This window comes from Euprymna scolopes, chromosome 4 (assembly GCF_053919585.1).
Source record: "Euprymna scolopes isolate OS-2025 chromosome 4, ASM5391958v1, whole genome shotgun sequence".
Lineage (NCBI taxonomy): Eukaryota > Metazoa > Mollusca > Cephalopoda > Sepiida > Sepiolidae > Euprymna > Euprymna scolopes.
In genome coordinates this window covers 113765826-113786022 of record NC_136485.1, presented here as the reverse complement: position 1 = coordinate 113786022, position 20197 = coordinate 113765826, and positions in this window count along the sequence as shown.

The window sequence follows — 20197 nt, the reverse complement described above, 5'->3', positions numbered from 1 at the left end:
TTGTGTTATTAAAATTTCACAATTTTTTTTTGTTTACTAAACCTTTAAATTTAATAATGTTTGAACAAGTCACTTTTAGACAAAATAAACCAATCTTTAATCATTTTTCATATTTATCATATTTCAAATTTTGTCATAATATATTAATGTTAATTATCGTAATCACTTAAATTAATCTATAAGTTTATATATATATATATATATATATATATATATATATATATATATATATATATATATATATTCCTGTTTAGTGTTTGTTAGTTCACAGGTTAATACATATATGCAGGATATCATTAATCTATTATTTCATTAATTTCTATAAATAGTATGATTCTTGCAAAATACATGATTTAGGGGTAAGCTCCACTGCGAAATACATTAATATAAAATCGAATTTACTAAATAGCTGTACGTTAGTTAATTGCTCTGGCGAATAACTTGCTTTAAGGTTTATATGCAAGATTGTTATTCAATCAACTTTTAATAAGAATTATATTTATAATATATGTAATTTATTTTGAATTATTATTTCTGACATCGATTTTATTAGAAAAGGGTGTGAAATTATTTCAAATGAAGATATATTTTATGTTTAGATATTCGAAAAAAAAAAGACAAACGGTTGGACCAAATAAAATAAAATTGGTAATCTCAGTAAGTTTCTAGCATGAAAAATAATTACGTGTAGACAGAAAATGTTCTGCATTTTTTAAAATATATTTAAACAAAAAATACAAAACACTTACGAATAAACAGAAAGGAGTTGATAGATTTGTTTTCATTATTCTGGAAACTGCTATACAGCCTATTTGACCGTTCTGAGAATTGAAACTGAACCTACGCTTTTCGAAACAAAACGTCTCGCCCCTCCATCAAATAAGAAATCGAAATGTTCTTTTACATACGAAAAAACGGCAGTAAATAAAAGCACATTTACAACAACAAAAAGACAAGCCAGTGGAAGAAATTCCATTTTGTTCTTAATCTTTTCGCAAATAACGGACGTGTTAATCTATATGAACGTAATATTTTTTTAGAACAAAAAAAATCATAATTTGCCGTAGTAGAGGAAGCACAATTGTTTGCAAAATATCTTTTTTCCTGTCTTTAGCGTTTCAGTTTCGAGTCTGCCTACTTGGTTTTGTTTTTTGTTGTTGTTTTTTTCGGTCGCTGGTGCCCACGTTATTTTTTATTGAAACAACAGTCGTTTTCATCAATTTATTTAGTTTATTTTAGATTTGGTAGTGGGGCGTTTTTTTCCAGAGCACGAGCAACAAAAAGCGCTCAATATCCGGAAAATTTGTTGTATTTCTTGTACTAAAATATCGGGTGGATAGAATATGATGCGCTGCATTCCTTTGCGGGAAGATAATATTTAAATGCGTTATCCTTTTCTTTTTTTTTAATTGTTAGAAGGGTGTTGACGTTGCCTATGATGAAAATGCTTAATATCCCTAGCATAGTAGATGTGTTCCAAACGGAGCTTTATGTCCACGTAGAGAACGCTGGTCACCCACGCTAGTATATATATATATATATATATATATATATATATATATATATATATATATATATATATATATATATATATATATATTATTATTATTATTATTATATATAATATATTAATTATATTATATATATATATATATATATATATTAATTATATTTTATATATATTAATTATATTATATATATATATATATATATATATTAGTATTATTATTATTATTATTATTAGTAGTAGTAGTAGTAGTATTAAATTTTCACCCTAAATAAGGCATATTGCCATATGTTGTAGGGGGCTACTATCAGGGGCATAGGCATCAGGGCAACTATGTATGGACTTGGGCAGCAAGATGTCGGTTCATGTTGCACTTGAACTTTTGCATGTCAGTACAGTTGAGAAAGCAGGGACTTGGCAGGGAATTCCAAAGCCTAGCCGTCCTGGGGAAGAAACTACTGGAGTAGAAGGTTAGGGATCTCTACTGTGAAGGGGTGGGATTAAGCTGGCTGTCGGTGTTGTCGAGGGTATTTACATCGAGGGGGCACATGTGCTTCCAGTTCGGCAGAGTATTCACCTTTAAAGTGCTTGTAGAAAATGCACAGGGAGGAAACATTTCGTCGATGGGACAGGGGCTAAAGTTTAGATGACAGTTCAGGACCTATTAGATTGGTGACTCTTTTTTTAACCTTGTCTAAGAGCGAGCAACTAGTGGTAGATGCACCAGCCCACATATGACAACAATACTCCATACATGGGCGATGGTGGCCTTATAGAGGTATAGGATACTTTCGGGCGTTAGTATCTTTCTAGCACGGTAGAGAGAACCTACCTTCTTCGCAGTGGTCCTCGCGATACTCTCGATGTAATTGTTCCAACTTATGTTTCCTGAGAGCAGTAGACCGAGGAGTTTAAAGGATGTTCTTTCAGATAAAGAGTCATTGGCCATTGCTATTGGTTGTAGACAATGTTTCTTGTAATTATTGAAGGAAACGAGTTTAGTCTTGGCAGCATTGAATGTGACCATCCATTTATGCCCCCATTCCACTACAGATCGGAGGTCATCCTCTATTGCTTGTGCCATTTCTTTAGATATGTGATCATTTTTTTCCTGGCGTGTCTGTTATAGAGTATGGTGTCGTCAGCATATATACCCATCTCAGAGGCAAGTTTGTCAGGGAGGTAATTTATGAATATTAGGAATAACAGAGGTCCTAGGATAGACCCTTGAGGCACCCCTGCATTTATATCGTATTGCTTAGATGTACGACCGTCGAGGACAATCTGGAGGTTTCGTGTATATATATATATATATATATATATATATATATATATATATATATATATATATATATATATATATATATATATATATAAATGTATAAATATATATGTATAGATGCATATGTATATCTATATATATGTATATGTATAACTATATATATGTATGTAAAATATATATATATATATGTGTGTATATATGTAATATATATGTATATATATACTATATATAACATATATATAATATATATATGTGTATATATATAATATATATAATATACATATATATATATACATTTTTATATAAACAATCTAAATTTTAAAAGGAACGTGTTATTATCAAATAGGAATACGAAATTAAAAAAATTAAGAAATCCTTAATCCACGGAGTTTCAAAGAATTTCCTCTTCACATCATTGAAATGTAATAGCACTCTATAATGATAAAATTCAATTTCAAGCATGCAATTGAACAGTAAAATATGAATACTAACATATTTGGATAAATGAAAACATTATTTTCATTTCTTAATCTTTAGCTTGTCTTGATGTATGGTTTATCGTAACCTGTAACATTTCAACTGTCTTTCCCTGATCTCGATTGTATTCACGCAGAAGAAATTAATATAATTATTTCTTTTTCATTCATTTCGACTCCATTTTACTTACTTATGTTTTTTTTTAATTTGGAACTAAGGCTTATTTGGAACTTTATGTACTTTCTAATTTCGGAATTAGTTTTATTTTAAAATGAATATATATTTCCTAGAATATGTAACCTTTCCCTCTACTAACTGGTTTTGAGACCGTTTTTCTCCCTTGGATTTCAATTTACCTCATCGGATTCACCTGCCTTTCTTTTGCATCTGGATATTACCAAATATGAATTTCAACCAACGAATCTCAATTGATTCTTCCTACCTATTCGAATTTTTAGAACAAGTTTTGCTATAGAAACTACTATTTGCTATGCAATATGGTAATCTTCATATTTTCTTGTTTCATTTTCCGATTGAGATGGCATTTTCTAATGATATTACTATATTTCCTCTGATATGAAAACACTGCTTTGAAACTCCGCAAATTAAACGATTTCTGAAATCTAATTCAGTATGTATTGTCGCATAATAACATTTCTGCTTTTTTTTCTTTCTTATATGCAAATAATAAGCTCTTATTTTCTTTTATTTCAGCTCTTCTTCATTTCTTGCTAATAGAGTGTTTTCATCTGGTGTAAATTGCTTACATAAATATTAAAAAAATTGTATTTTATTTTAAGATTATTCTTGTACTAAACTTATGGTTATTCCTGTATGTATACTATTATATAAGCGAAACTATGTGTATGAAAGAGGGAGAGAGAGAAAGAGAAAGAGAGAAGGACGGGGGGATTGAAAGTGAGTTTTATGTTAATTCGGTTAGGGCTGGGCCATTTTTTTAAAATTTCACACAAATGAACTTGATGTAATTGAACATGCTGTCGCGTGATATTTTTATCGAAATTCTTCCGATTAGTATTATAGTAATATATATATATATATATATATATATATATATATATATATGCATACATATATATATACATATATACATATATATACATACATATATATATATACATACATATACATACATATATATATATATATATACATACATACATATATATATATACATACATATATATACATACATATATATACATACATATATATATATATATATATATATATATATATATATATATATATATATATATATATATATATATATATATATATACCGGAATATATGTTATTGTAGAACGAAGTCTTTACTAAGGCTAACATCACAAGTTGATTTGTGAAGTTGTATGTCTGCCCAGCCTATAAAGTATCTCTTAAAAGACAGTGGGTATTTCTAAAATATTTTTTTCTTTTTAAAACAACATTTAACCAGGATAATTGACTTCTGTACTCTTAATATAAATTAAAGTAATTTTATAAAAAAAATCGATGTTTATTAATCGATTTTTATGAATGTCGTTTATTAATCGATGTGTATTAATTTTTATGTTTTTATGAATGTCGTTTATTAATGTCGTTTATTAATCGATGTTTATGAATGTCGTTTATTAATCGATGTTTATGAATGCGTTTATGAATGCGATGTTTATAAATCGATGTTTATGAGTGCGTTCAAAATAAACGTGTCTCTTTGGATCGTTGGTGATTGACTTTTGTATCTTTAAGTTTCTAAAATCATAATTTATAGATAGTCTTATTAAATCAATAGTATATCTATACAGTGCAAAGTATTCCATAACGCATTGTAGACTAAGTCAATGCAGGGAAGCATGTGTAGTATCCTTCCGGATCAAGGACAAATTAGATCTATTTAATTAGATCTATTAAATGTCTTTATTATTAAATACAGATAATATTAATGTGCTACAACTAGCATTGATTCGAATACAAGAAACCATACTGAATCAAATGAAATCACTCAAATTCCATCTTACTATAAAGTTAACACTTAATATGAGAAATAATAAAATCGTGTGGTGAGAATATAAATTGGGATCTTTAAGAAAATGATGGGCATAACAAGAGGACGCTAAATCGATCAAAACTACATAATCCAATTAAGAGAGTGTTAGTTTCTTTCGAGTGAATAGATGTAGCGTTAAGATGTGGATAATTATAGACTACCTTCTAGTCAAGAGTTTTCTCTGCGTTAATGTTTCATTTTTATAGTCATGATCATTTATTCAGTCATATCAACCCAAATTACGTCATACTGAAACTTGTGGGGTAAACTGTCTGAAAAGGTCTATTTAACTTACTTATAAACTTTTGCATGTTAGTAAAATCGGGGAATCGGAAATAGTACCAAACGAAAGAAGACATTCACAAAATATCCCAGAACCCTACCTGATAATACTCAACTCCCTGCTTTTATTTTATTTTATGTTTATTTATTTATTTTTGCTAGGAGTTAGTCCGCTCGATCCACTAATAGGAATCTTTGTATCAATGTGAAGTTTGTTTAATATGGTTCTAGAGCGAGACTTTGGGCTTTATTTTAATGTAATGTAAATAAGTACTTTTTTTCTTCTTTTAAGCAGATATTTGCACACTACTTTTCAATAATGCACTGCTAATCCAGTTTAATTATCAGGTGTCAAGTGTTTCTTAGTTTAAATATTAAAATAAGAATTATGGTTCAAGTAACGTTTCCTTTAATTAGCTGTCGAAAATTGATTCAAATATTAATTTGGTTTTTACTACCGTCTAAGACAATAGCTGCATGAGTGCATGCGTGTTCTCTTAAATAACACATTTTACATAATGTCTATTAATATAATGCCTCGGTGGGTATTGCTTTTTTAGTTCTATTTATTCTTCTATCATGTGCATGACTTTCTGATTTATTGGTCGTGCTCATTTCGTCAATCACAATTACATTTTCATATCGTAACAGACAAGAATAGTTGTGGTTGTTCTTATTGGAATTGATGCTTTACTTATTAAATAGTAGTGTTTTCTTTGTTTATCTTATTTAGTCATGAGATTGTAGCAAAAATATAGCAATCTATAATTTCAGAAGATATATGCTGCTATATATGGAATATATTTTTATCGCTGTTGTTCTGTGTTAGTCTTAGTGAGAGTCACTGTCTGTGAATGTAACAACTGTTGGTTACTGGCGATTAGTGTTGTTTTGGGGCGATAACGTGCATGTACTGGGTGATTTTAAAGAAAGCATTTTTTTACTATTTAGAGTGTGCGAAAACAGAGGTACAAAACTGCCTTCTACCGATAGCCCTTTTACAATTAGCCTAGTCTTTTTTCTCCGTATACTCCACGCATTTTTTTCTAAAAGTAGGTCTAGCACAGTTTCTAATTATAAAATACTCCACAGAAATTTACAGTAGCAAGAAAAAAATATATAAAAATAATACTCCCTTAGCCAATGAAATGTACGTTTATACGTTAATATTATGTGCTCCGACTTATTTGCAAATGTTTAATCAGTTCTTTATAGAAAGTGCCCACCTGATGAGTTACAGCTGTGTAACAAACGTAACCAGTAAAAAATATAAAATTTAAGTTAATCATCAAAAGGTGTAAAAAATAAAAAAAACAAATATAGCATCGTTAACGTCTTCATACCCGCTCCATAATCGATAATTAAATATTGATACGCGTAAGTTGGGAAGGGGGCGAGTTAGGGTGGTGAGTTGTGGTGTGTGGGTATTTCGTGTATAATTATACTTTCAATCAAATGAGGTATTTACATTTTGAAAGTGTTCCGTCCGAGCAAGGAAAAGCAGTATGAGTTTTATTATAGGTTATGTTAGTTCCGTGAGCGCAAGGAAAGTCTATGCAAAGCGTTTTGAAATGACAATAAGTCTGAAACCTTTGCCAAAATTTTTAGTAATTTTCAAGTAATTAATATTTTCATTTTCAGCGATTATAACGACTTAAAAGAGGTTGTGTATGGGTGTGCGGTTAGCGAGTGTAAGAAGACGTTATGTAAAGATTTTTTTTTCATTCATGCATGTATGTACACGTGCTGAGGTGTTCACAATCATTTGTCAGTATTTATGATATATTAGTAAAATGTTAAGCTTGCCCGTATTTAAATGTCAAATTTTGAGGTATTATTATGTTTGTAATTTTTTTGTAGCACTATTCTTTCCAGGATATAATTGTTTTTTTTAAGCATCTGTTATAAATATGTTAGGTGAAAGTATGCAATAGTTGCACCCTTCTATTCCCTCCACACGTTTGTAATGGGGTTCTAAAAAGTCACATGATCAATTAATCGAGCTTTAGTAAATGAATAAGTGCAAAAAATGTAATGACTGTCAAAAATGGAAACGTGTGAATATATATATATATGCATGCATACATATATTTATATATATATATTCATATATATGTTATATTGTTATTATTATTAGTATTAGACGATACCACTTGTGCGCGTATGATATGAGTCTTAGTGAGAGTTCTTGTCTTATTACATATGATGTTGTATCTTAGAGAGAGAGAGAGAGAGAGAGATGTTGTTGTAATGACATTTTATAACACAGACATATAATAACAATACAATTTACCTTTTTGTAGAAATCACAAACACAAAGATGAGCTTTATCACAAAACACATGATGAATTTATTTCTTTACGACCGGTCGTGATTTCCTCATTAAGAATTCAAAGTTTCACATTTTAGTTTCTGAAGTGACGTCTCGCTTCAGACGTCCGCCTGTCTCTGAGTTTTCTCACTGACCGTCTCCCCTGACTGTCTCCCCTGACTGTCTCTCCGACCAACTAACTCTCACTTCCTATATTGAGAAATCCATGCATCCCGGCCACGTGAGCAAAATTCACGTGTTTCAACATGCGCGACTTTGCACGTTTCCGACATTGATTTCCCAATAACCTATTTTTTCTTGTGTTTTTTCCACAAAGGAATTCAACCTACATATCTAATTTATTTAACCCATATTTTATTATCCACATTCTTTTAACAATTGAATAGTTTATTTATTATTTATTTCATCCGAATTAACAATTTACTGGACATTCCATTTAAACCTATTGCTCTTTAAAACTTATGTCCAGGGTTCGATTTCTGCTTTCTCTTATTTTCATTTTAACTAATCTCTCTATTTTTATACTTACATGAACAGGGGACAGCCCTTATCATGTAACATATATATATATATATATATATATATATATATATATATATATATATATATATATATATATACACAAAAAAAACTGCACATTGTTCAATAACCCTCGGCATGTGTCCTCCACTTGTAGGGGATCAGAATGAGAAAAATAGGTGTCCTTAACTACTATACATAAACATTAGTAGAGACCACGGACGTCAATTCTTTTTTTTTAATTCGACCCCAACTTTTTCCCCTTACACTTTATTGTTTTGGACTCAAATTGAATTCAAATATTTGAACCAGGACAATGTAACATACCACACAATTGGGGGAGGAGTTTCGTAGAGTCTGCAAAGGCCAACTCTGTAAACGTTGCCCTCTTTCCAGACAATTTTCGTCCAAAAACTGATTAAAAAGCTTGTAGCATATCTGAATACCGTTTATGTAAAATTCAAATGTTTAGACACAAAATGGGCTTAATAGTTGGCAAAGGTAAAATCTTTTGAACTTCGCCCTCGTAGCAGTCAAATTTATGGCCAAAACCGATTAAAAAGCTTACTCTACGTCTGAATACTCTTTATGTAAAATTTCAAATGGTTAGAAAAGAAATTTTGTGAGTAATTTTCTAGAGACCGCAGGGGTCATTTTTTATAATTTTGACCCTTATTATGAACCCTTAACATATATTGTTTTGAGCTCATTTAGAAGGAACCTATATCTAAAATTTCAAGTGATTAGCCCCAAAACTGACGGAGGAATTTGGTAGAATTCTCAAATGCCAAATCGTTGAAATTTGACCCCTTACAATCAAATAGCTGGCCGAAAACGGATTGCAAAGATTTTTCCAAATCTCAGTACCCCGTATATCTAATTTCCACACACACGCACACACACACACAGGCACAAAGACACTACTATGGCTTAAAAGTGACAAATTGCCATTTGATAGAGAACGATTAATTATAGCTGCACAAGACAAAATCTTACTCATGAATTGATTTTAGAAAATGGATGGCCTACAAAAACCGACCAATGCAGATTATGTCACTCAGCTGTTGAAAGCTCAAGCCACCCAATGTCTGGATGAAAGATCCTTCTAGCCGATGGTCATTACACTGCTCACCACAACAAAGTATGTAGATACTTACACTGGGAGATCTCTGGAGTTATGCAACTAGATTGGTCGTCGAACATCTGGGAACATGAACAACCATCGATAACATCAAATGGAAAAGTCACAGTGTTCTATGACAAAGACATACAGGCAAGCCGGTGCATAAAATACAAGCCGATCAAGCCAGATATATTAATATGGAACAAGCTCGAAAGGACTGCACTCATTATCGACGTCACAGTTCCAAACGACTTTGGCCTTAATAGAGTAGAACGGGAAAAGATAACAAAATATCAGGACCTACAAAATGATCTAAAAACAACATGGTCTCTGAAAGAAATATAAACAAGTTGTGACAGGAGCAACTGGTCTTATAAAAAAGAACCTTCAAAAATACTTAGAAGCAATCCCTGAAAAACCAAGCTGTAAGGAAATACAGATAGCAGCCAAAAAGGGGGCAGTGTCTATTCTTAAAAGAGCCCTCGGATATAAATTTAAACTCTTATTGAATCAAGTGTTAGCCTCCGGAAGGCGCCCCTTGATCTCTTCAAACTAGCAAAAGTAAAATAAAAAAAACAGACACATACACATTCACTTTTATTGATATATAGATAGATATATCTACTGGAGGTGAATTAAATAGAATGCATCATTTTGTTTTAAATAAGAGACCACAATATAAACAACTGCCACAAAATATTGTTCTAGATTATACAACATTCACTTTTAGGAAAGCATCGACATATTTTACCCACATTATATCCTTCTTGAGTAATTCCTTATTTAAACAAACTTTCCAACAAATTAAACGCATGTACATGTTGCGCGATTTGCTTTTGTCCTAAAAAACTCTCAACATTGTCTATATTACTTTCTTATTCGAACAATATTTCTTAATATGATGCAATTCTTATAGTATGAAACACATCAGTTTATATTGTAGGGTATGAGATAAAGGGGCGGCATGAAAAAATGTAAGTTTAATTAAGAAGAAATAACAACAATATTTACTGATGTGCTACACGTTGCATTATCTTCTCTAAAGAGTTATCATTCTTGGACAGTTTTACCGGGATTTTTGTTCATGCTCATAATTAATATATGATAGATGATTGAATCTCCCCTTAAGATAAAAGAGGAAAGTAATACTAACATAACCCGAACAACAAAAAAATTGCTTTCTGATCGTATATTATAAAATCTTAGAAAGCAACTTCTTAACTCTTGGTTAATTCCTGTCTGTCAACACATTGTTTTTATTCTGATATATTAACACGGTACCGTTGTTCTAAAACATTCACAAACATCGCTAGGAACGATCGTGCTATATTAATTTTCGACTGATTGTAAGTACACGCAATATCATCTTAGGCGAACTTTTCTCGTTTTTCAATTTCGGAAACCTGCAAGATATTTAAAATAGAATCTCCCAACTGTGCTGGACGATGACCCCTGCTATTATGAGAAAATAATATTGCAACATAGTAGTCAATCGATGCTATGGAAAGTTAACACAAAATGCACGTTGAATTTCTTCCGCATTATCTTATAACATATTTAATTTACATAAACATAAAAATAAGAAATAAAACATCATAAAAATATATATCTTGTCTTTTCAGGTAATGCTTACCGAATGCACCAAGGAAATGTAGTTGCTACAATGAAAGATCTATATCGTAAACTGAGACACATCCCTGAGCCCTAAAATATTTTTTTAGCGAGAAAGAGTTAACGGCGTTCCAGTAATTTGCATTTTTTTATTTTTAAGCAAATAAGGTTTATATCGAAACCTCAATTCTCAAGTCAACTTCAACACATACATGGGATAATATAATAGCTAGCTCACCTCAACGCCCCAAAATGTTTATAGGTATAACAGCAATGTTTTTGCAATAACACATTGAAAGCCAATGTTTCTCTTTTGCTAAGTTAAGCAATACAATATTACTGCAATATGAATTGAAAAAATACGTCAATAAAATATTGTATTAATTGTATATACATGATGAAAGCGAGTATACTTATGGGAGCGGAAAACGTAAGTTATATATATATATATATATATATATATATATATATATATATATATATATATATATATATATATTTATATATATTTATATATATTTATATATATATTTATATATATTTATATATGTGTATACATATGTATATATATTTATATATATGTATACATATGTATATATATTTATATATATGCATATATTTATAAATATATTTATATATTATATATATATATTTATATATATATTTATATATATATATTTATATATATATATATATTTACATATATATATATGTATATATATATTTATATATATTTATATGTGTATTTTAAACACATGAATTCCTGTTAGTTGCATATTATGAAGTAGCATATTTTATTTACATAAACATAAAAATAAGAACATACTAAAACATCATTATAAAAGTATTCTTCATATGTTTAGCGTTTAATAACATGCACCACATCATTCCCCACTTAATTTTTACTCTGAATTACTTTTAGTATTCAACTTTTTACAAAACTGTTGATCTTGAAAATATACACACAAATATGCATCCAAAAATGCACAGAGCCGGACAAATAAAATGCCCACACAAATAATATGAGTTACGAAAGAACATAAATAAAATGTTTCCGATTAGGCAAGATTCAAAAAAATAAATAAATAAATGCTTCCTCGTTTTCCCGGCAAAATAATATATAATACCAAGAAAAAACTGATGTTACAAAAATATAAATCTTCATTAAAAGAAAGGCTTAGAAGCAAATTTAGTTTATTTTTTACAGATAAAATGAAATCCATGTAACTATTAATTTCGACGCAAGAAAATGCCTAGTGGGGTCCAGGAAAATGTAATCTTTTAAAATTAAAATAATGGAGTTAGCAAAGAACACAAACTTCGAAAAAACTTATTAGACAACATCGTGGAGAAGGTAAAATACAAGATAAAATCAATACAATAGTCTAACAAGTACTCAACCCCCAAGCAAGTTTAAAAGTGTATAACTCTCAAATAAAATTGAAACTTTGCTGAACAAAGTAGTTTTCACTTAATTAAAAACCAATCAATGAACACATTTCCGTCAGAGTTACCGGGTTTAACAGCGTTTAACATCTTTTCGGTTGATTCCTCAGCAAAACAGTCGAGAAACGAAAAACTACTTGAGGAAAACTGTTTATTATACTAAATTATGTTTTCTTAATTTAAACATAAACTTATACCCTGATAAACACATCCATTTTCGAAGAAACACAATGATTATGTCGTCATTGTCGTCATATCGTAGACATTACAATTTCTATTTTTGATATTGGTTTCCCGATATTGGAATGATTTTCGGAAGCAATGTGGCGATAATGCGAGAGGTCGCATGAAGATTGTCTAAATCCAATCTTCCCGTGATTTTTGTAAAGCGAAATAGACCCGCACTTAGGACACCGAGGACCCCAGTCCCTGTCGTCAACCACTAGATCAGCGTAACCTCTTGACTCATGTAGTACACATAGGTAATAAATATTGATCAACTCATACAGAAGAAAGTTATTGCCTGTTCAAAAGCACATAAATAATCTAGAATTAAATAGACCCAATAAAAATTAATAAACGATTTTTTCAAACTAAACTATTATAACACTATTGCTGCGTACCAAAATCCGATCACAACAAGGAACACGAATAGCATTTACTTAATATTTATTCGGCATATGTTTTATTTGCGTTAAATGATGTTTTTGTCGAATTCTGTTTACATTATAGTTGTCCCTGGATGTTCAGTCCATAAAATAAATAAATGCTTCATTGAATTTTATAGTCGATAGTTGCTTGTGTGCACTCAGTATATATAACTGCGTGGACAAATGGTCGCCGGACAAGTTTACCGACGAGTGTATATTTGGAATGACAACTAAAAGACTCGACTGTTTACAAAAGAATTCGAGTTTATTTTAAACACTCTTCCTTTACACTTTAGTGTCGGTTGTCACTGACTCCACTAGCGAGGAGAGAGGTGTTGTTAGAGATAGGTGGCGTGGCGGGGGTGTTGACAGATGACAGACTTGTTCTCACCGCGTCGGTCGGCTTTAAAACCAAAACATCTTTGTTTATATTGGTATCGGTCACGGTTCTCTAGCCCCAGCTGCGAATGTCAGCTGCATTCCGATCTGGTCATAAAATATTTGTTGATGTTATTATTTTGGATTAATTCAAAGCATAATTGTCCCAATAATCCACAAACGTTGTTTTCGATTGTAGGCCAATTTCCTTTTGTTTGTTTGGCCTTGAAACATCACCGAATTCAAATTATGCGTGTCACTAGCTCAGGTGACGCTCGTGTCCAACATTCCATGGTGGCATGGTTAAAACGTGACCCTCACATCACGTTCTTGGCTTTCCTCTCCGATTTCTTCACAGCCTGTCCCCTTATTATACAAGATAACTTTAACTTACTTATCAGATAACTAGTTTGAAGAAAAACGCGACATAATTCGATTGAAAATACTTAACATATCTCTAATTAAATGCAGTTACACAATGCAAAGAATCAAAACGAATAGCATATGAATTTAAAAATAATTGCAAAAGAAAATGAAAAAAAAACACTAAAAGAATAAACATCCGTCCGATTAAAACCGGATTCGTGCAACTAATTGTAGCAGTTTATGATCGGACTTCTCGCATACAACACAATGTATACTCATGTTGCTATATTTAATAGATTGATATTATTATCGCAGTAGGAGTGAGAGAATATATAGGCTACAATAGACATATCAAGTATACAGGCAGGGCCGTTAACGTTGAAGAAGCAGAAGAAAGAGGGACTAGTTACGGTAATGTATGCATTAACTTATTTATTTGCATGAATTTAGTTCATGCCTCGCTATACATACAATAAAAAGTGAGTTTTTTTTTATTTGTTTGTGGGCAATAAAAATAGTAATTCGAAATTCAAAGAGCAGTTGTTATGTACATACCATGCAAGTGAACAATCATTCACTTCCGAAAATACGAATTATAATTTTGCAAACGTTTTGTGTAGAGTACTTTTAACTTTATTCTGTAATCAAATAAGCTTATAATTATTTCTAGACGCGCCCCGAATCAAAATTTTTTTATGGTGGTAGCACGACTCTCACACGCTAAATGTGTTGCTCATCATACTATCCACAAAGTAACTGGCGCATATTCTACATTACAAAATAGTTCATCAAGAAACTGTACGTGTGGATTTCTTCTTCACATACATTTACCGTTAGCGTTATCAACAACACGGCTTGAATCAAAGAGCTGACACTGGCCGAGTCCGGTTAGTAGTAATTAATTGTTAACATATACTTCCTGGGAATTAACGAATAACGAATAACGAAAAACGCGTTTTCTCGAACACTTTCACCCGTTTCTAAGCACAGCTCCACAATGATTTGTCTAGCAACAGCATTAAGTTAAGAGTTACACACTACAGCACGACTGTTACAACCCTTTACTTGATAATTCACATAGAATTAACACTTCCAGCTACACGAATGACACTGAAAATACAGCAAAACGATATCGAACACTTCCGTCGAAAGAAAACAGACACAATCACGAACAACCCTTGCGAGAAGATCACAAAATAACTATCGAAAATATACAATGCTAAAAAACTCATCCGAAACGGCGATCGAACAAATCCCTCGAAACTAACTCGGCAGACACTCGCCAAATAACACCGGCGTCGGATTTTAATAGTCCTTGAATTAACGTATTATGCTAGGCTCGACCAAAGCATTGACACACACGTTTGGAGCGGTTCCGTCTATGCTCGTCAGACTCCTCCTGATCACGAGATCACAAAATTGGCAATGCAAGGCAACCCTCTTTTTCCTAGTAGCCATCGTAACGTTACATGTTTAGCAACTTCCCAAGTGATGCTTTGTATGTTGGATCAATTTACACTGGGATGCATCACTCTTTGAGGAGCCGTCTTCATGTGTTCGTGCGTATGGGGTAATGTCGTGACGAATTGAGCAAACATTAAAACATGCCGGACTCACATCTATCGTGTGGTGTTGTGTTGCATGAGACTGACACGGAGTGTTAGCTATTTATTTGCGTTAAAGTAACCATCTGCAACTGCGTCGAACATCTTTCTTAAGTGTAAGTGTATCTCGGAATTCGATACTTACAATTGGAAAGGCAGCTAAGATATACGAGTAAACACAAATAATTACCCGAAATTGCAAATAATCGCCTCAATCCAGCACTAACAGAAATTAGCCATCAATCAAAAACACAAACCTTTCAGGTAGACCGGATTGCGCATTTACACTGCCAGTTTTGTAATAGTAGCAATTCGATAGAGACAAACAATATTCTAACATTAAATAGTTGGTTATATCTCTTTTGTGCTGTGAGAACTTCCTTGGTTTATTCATTATTCATAGTGACCCAGTAGTTCGTATCGCTAGCCTTCGTCCCAAAAACCGGTTTAACACTTTGAGAAACGGTGTCTTTGAAAAGGAACAATGCTTCAGTGTCCTCACACAGTCAACAGTTTTAATTATGTTCTCAATGTATCGCTCTTGAGCTTATATGTTGGGATGTTTATACATGCAGTACTATTCCTGTCCTGGTATGTTTCTCCTCAATTCGGCATTCAACTCTTCTAATGATGCGTACAAATTTTACATCACTGACCTTGCCTTATGAAGTTTATCATAAGACAGTGTTTGCACCTCGGGTGCTTCCATGTTGTTTTATATTTCTCGGTTGTCTTTATTTAGATATTAGTTAAGAAGCTACGTTCTGTATATTATCCGATGTGCAAAATTCTGTTGTCGATGACATAAACCTATCCTTTTTATTTAGATTCCTCAAGAATTATGCTTATGTAATTCTCAGGACTGGATCTTGCCACCTTATTGAACCGTTAATATAATATACTTTTGTAGAGAGAAGTCCAAATTGGAAAATAGACACTAACAATCCAAAGATGTATCCATGTTCTCAACATAATGCGAAATTTTAGGTGTTCACAGTCCAATATTAAGTACTATTAGCAGCATTACTAACATTGGATTTCCAGAACTAGGTGTCTATTTAGCGAGAGGATTGTTTCACATGGAACATCCCAAAATCTCTCTATGAGACATTAATACAGTGACACTGAAACCTAAAAACGCCAGAATGCAGTGGATACGCAGGATAATTTAGGGTGCAATAATCATTTTCTAGAGATTTGCCTGATTGCTTCTGTTACAACTTTTAAAGCGGTTGGATAATTAATTCGCCTGTTCTGCTTGTTAAGGCGAAAGTTAATCAGGGTATGCTGTGGGAGTGATGCGGACGGTTCAAGACTCGCCGGAGGAAATACACTCAAGCAAAAACTCCCATCCAGTTACTCCGTCTCGTCAAAACAGTTCCAATGGAATGTTGTATGTGTCAACTCTGAAGGGATATAAGTACGACATATGTGCCAGGTGGGAATTAGTCGCCGACAAACTGTCTTGAGAAGATTATGGCATGCCATACATCCGTTAATCCTTATATTCGATTGGTGTTAGTTTATCTGTCTGTTAACTAAATTATAACTAAAAAACTAGGACCGAGTAGACTGAAGTTTAGTATATAACTTTGTAATCAGTAGGTGCAACAGATTAAGTATTATCGTAGGATAGAAATGCATGCTGATTAAGTAGAATTAGTCACAACAAATGCGCATTTAATCTTATTTTCTCTTGGAAATCACTGCAATGACTTAACAGGGGCTTTGAAACGTTTTCTAATGTGATGAATAACAATATTCCTATATATAATAAAAAAAAATCACAGTTTTTCACCTCCATACCAGAGGATTGTAGGTGTACAACAACGGATGCCATATACAAATTTATTATGCTTACACTATCCTCCATTACCTTATTTTACAATAGAACGGCATTTTAGGCACATTAATTCGTAATATAAACACATTAGGTTTAATCCAAGGAGGGGCATCATCATCATCGCTGTAACGTACAGAGAAATAGTTCCCATTACACTCTCTATTCGCTAAGTGTTCTCACTGTTCTCCTCTTACACCGTGTCTTTTTCCTCACAGGGTACTTAAATTATGAGGCTTTTTTTACGTAACTGATCTATTAACTATGTTATATAGCATTTACCTTCCGTTCCTCTATACTAAAAAATTAACGTCTCCCAATAATTGTTCCTCGCGTTCTGATTGGTTGATACGCGCCATTGACATAATAATTAAATTAAACTTTTCCTTTTACTTAACGAATGCTTCACCAACCGATACATACATCTAACTACATTTTATCTAACTATCGTAATCCAACTGTTAGATTGCTTTTATTTGTTTTTCTATACATATGTTTTTCTTTCCTATTATCGAAATCTGCATACATCTCTGACGAGTTCGCTTTGTTTTTCCCTTACACATTTGGTTTTCCCTTAAATTATCGGAATGTAAAGAACCTTCTAAAATTGTTTTTTGTGTTTTCTGTACTCGTGTCTACTGCAGGTATTTACATTTTTATACTTTCTGTTTTATCTTACATTTATTCTCTACATATTAATTACATATAAATCGACAAACTGAGTTTCTTTCAATTCCCGTACTAACTGCCTTTTCTTGTAAGTACTTACCGACTATTTGTTGCATTTTTTACCTTTTCTTTTTGCCTAAACATTCTTTATAACTCGCTAAACTCCATTTTCAAAGTAGATTGTATTGGGGGACGTTTCATCGGTTGTAGTGTAAAATACGATGCAAGCGCTCACCTTTAATCTATTACTTACTCGATTTAATGTGTAAAACTGAACAGCCGAAAATTGTAAAAAAAAAAAAGAAAATAGAGCAGAAAGATGAAAAATCTATCAAGCTTTATACTTTTTCGTGCAAAAACATATATTTTTAATACAAATTATTTTGTTCAAACTGGTGTTTACACACTGATTAAAAAATAATCAAACGACCGCTCATCGCTTAACGGGTTAGGACGCTTGCCTCCTTAAAATTGGCCACGAATGAGTTTTTCTACCATTAAACTAAAGTTCGAATAGTACTCCCAAATTAATAACACAATTAAATAAAAAAAGAAATTAAACACAGTTTCAGCACGTATAAAAGATATTAGAATATTTCTGCATGTGGTATCACTTATCCGTTGATTTTTGTTATTTTTTACAATTTCTCGAATGTAAGTTGTTCTACACTTAACAAAATGATTGTATTCTTCCTAATTCTTTGCGTCCCTAAAGAGCACACTTTGATGATTTTACTTATTTTTAATGCTTTATTTCAACGATTATTATTCCATTTAATTGTCAGTATGAATCAGCTTTTTAAAATTTAATTTAAATGCCTTTATTTCGGTGCAAATATGAAAAACACCCATTTTCCACCTGCGATAAACAATATATTTCCTATGCTGGGAATGGTCGTTTTTACCCCCTCCTCCCTAACAAAAAAACAGACGTTCTAGATTAGGAAAACATTGTTTGTTTGTTTTTAAAGCTTTGAGCTGAGAGAGATCTCCTTCATTGACCAAGAACAGAAACGATAAGGCATAATATCAGAACACATATTATACGTTGATGTTAATTTTATTTGGAAAAGTAAAAACAATAAATATAAACCGAAAATGAGAGGATATTGTAAAATAGCCGAATATTTAAATCATAATGGTTTCCTTTATTTTAAAAATATTCAGAGCAGATAAAAATACGATTGTGTATGGCGATATTTTAAATTGCTGTCCAAGCTAAAATGTTGGAATTGCTTAGAAATGAGGGATAATTTTTCTAAAGTTATACAAAGAATTATCCCTCATTTTAAACTCTCAATTATTTTATTCATAATATTCACACATAATCGTCTAAAAATCAGAATCCCATTTTTAGAAGGGGTTGCTAAGTGTCCGCATCTGCTTTTAAATATAGTTATAATATATTCAATGTTTTCTTTTCGATAAAATCTAAAAGATTTTCATCTTGTGCTATTTTCTCCTACATATATTGGTCCTGAATATGACCTTAAATTATATCCAATGGTGAGACCCCAGCTTCCGGACTTTGAGGAGTGTGGAACCACCCTTTACTTGCCCTTGCTCCCATCCCCACTCTGACCAGGCGTGGTAGTAGCTGTTAGGGTTGCAAAAATTTGTTAAATAGAAACCGACTTCCAAAAGACAAATATATACTATTAAAAAAAACACAATTCTTCAGAATCACTGTATTCGGCATTAAAATGGTTGATATGCCGTGAAACAAACACAACCAACGAGCCAACCTAGATATGTGTGTACAATACCTATCTACCCTACACGATCTCCTCTTTCTAGTAATTCATATTTAAATTTGCTGCGTATCTTTTGCGGCGTTAAAAAATATTTTGCAAATAATAATGCATTTTATATTTATGGAGAATTTATCCGGCAATATTCAATATTTAGCTACGACATTATTTTGATGTTTAATTTGTAATATATGTCAATTTAGCTTTCATTATAATCACTGTTTTATTTTGTGTTTTCTTTCTTGCAAAAAAAAAAAAAATAGGTACCCTCTCCGAAAAACAGGTAAAACATGATGTAAATTGTTTATGC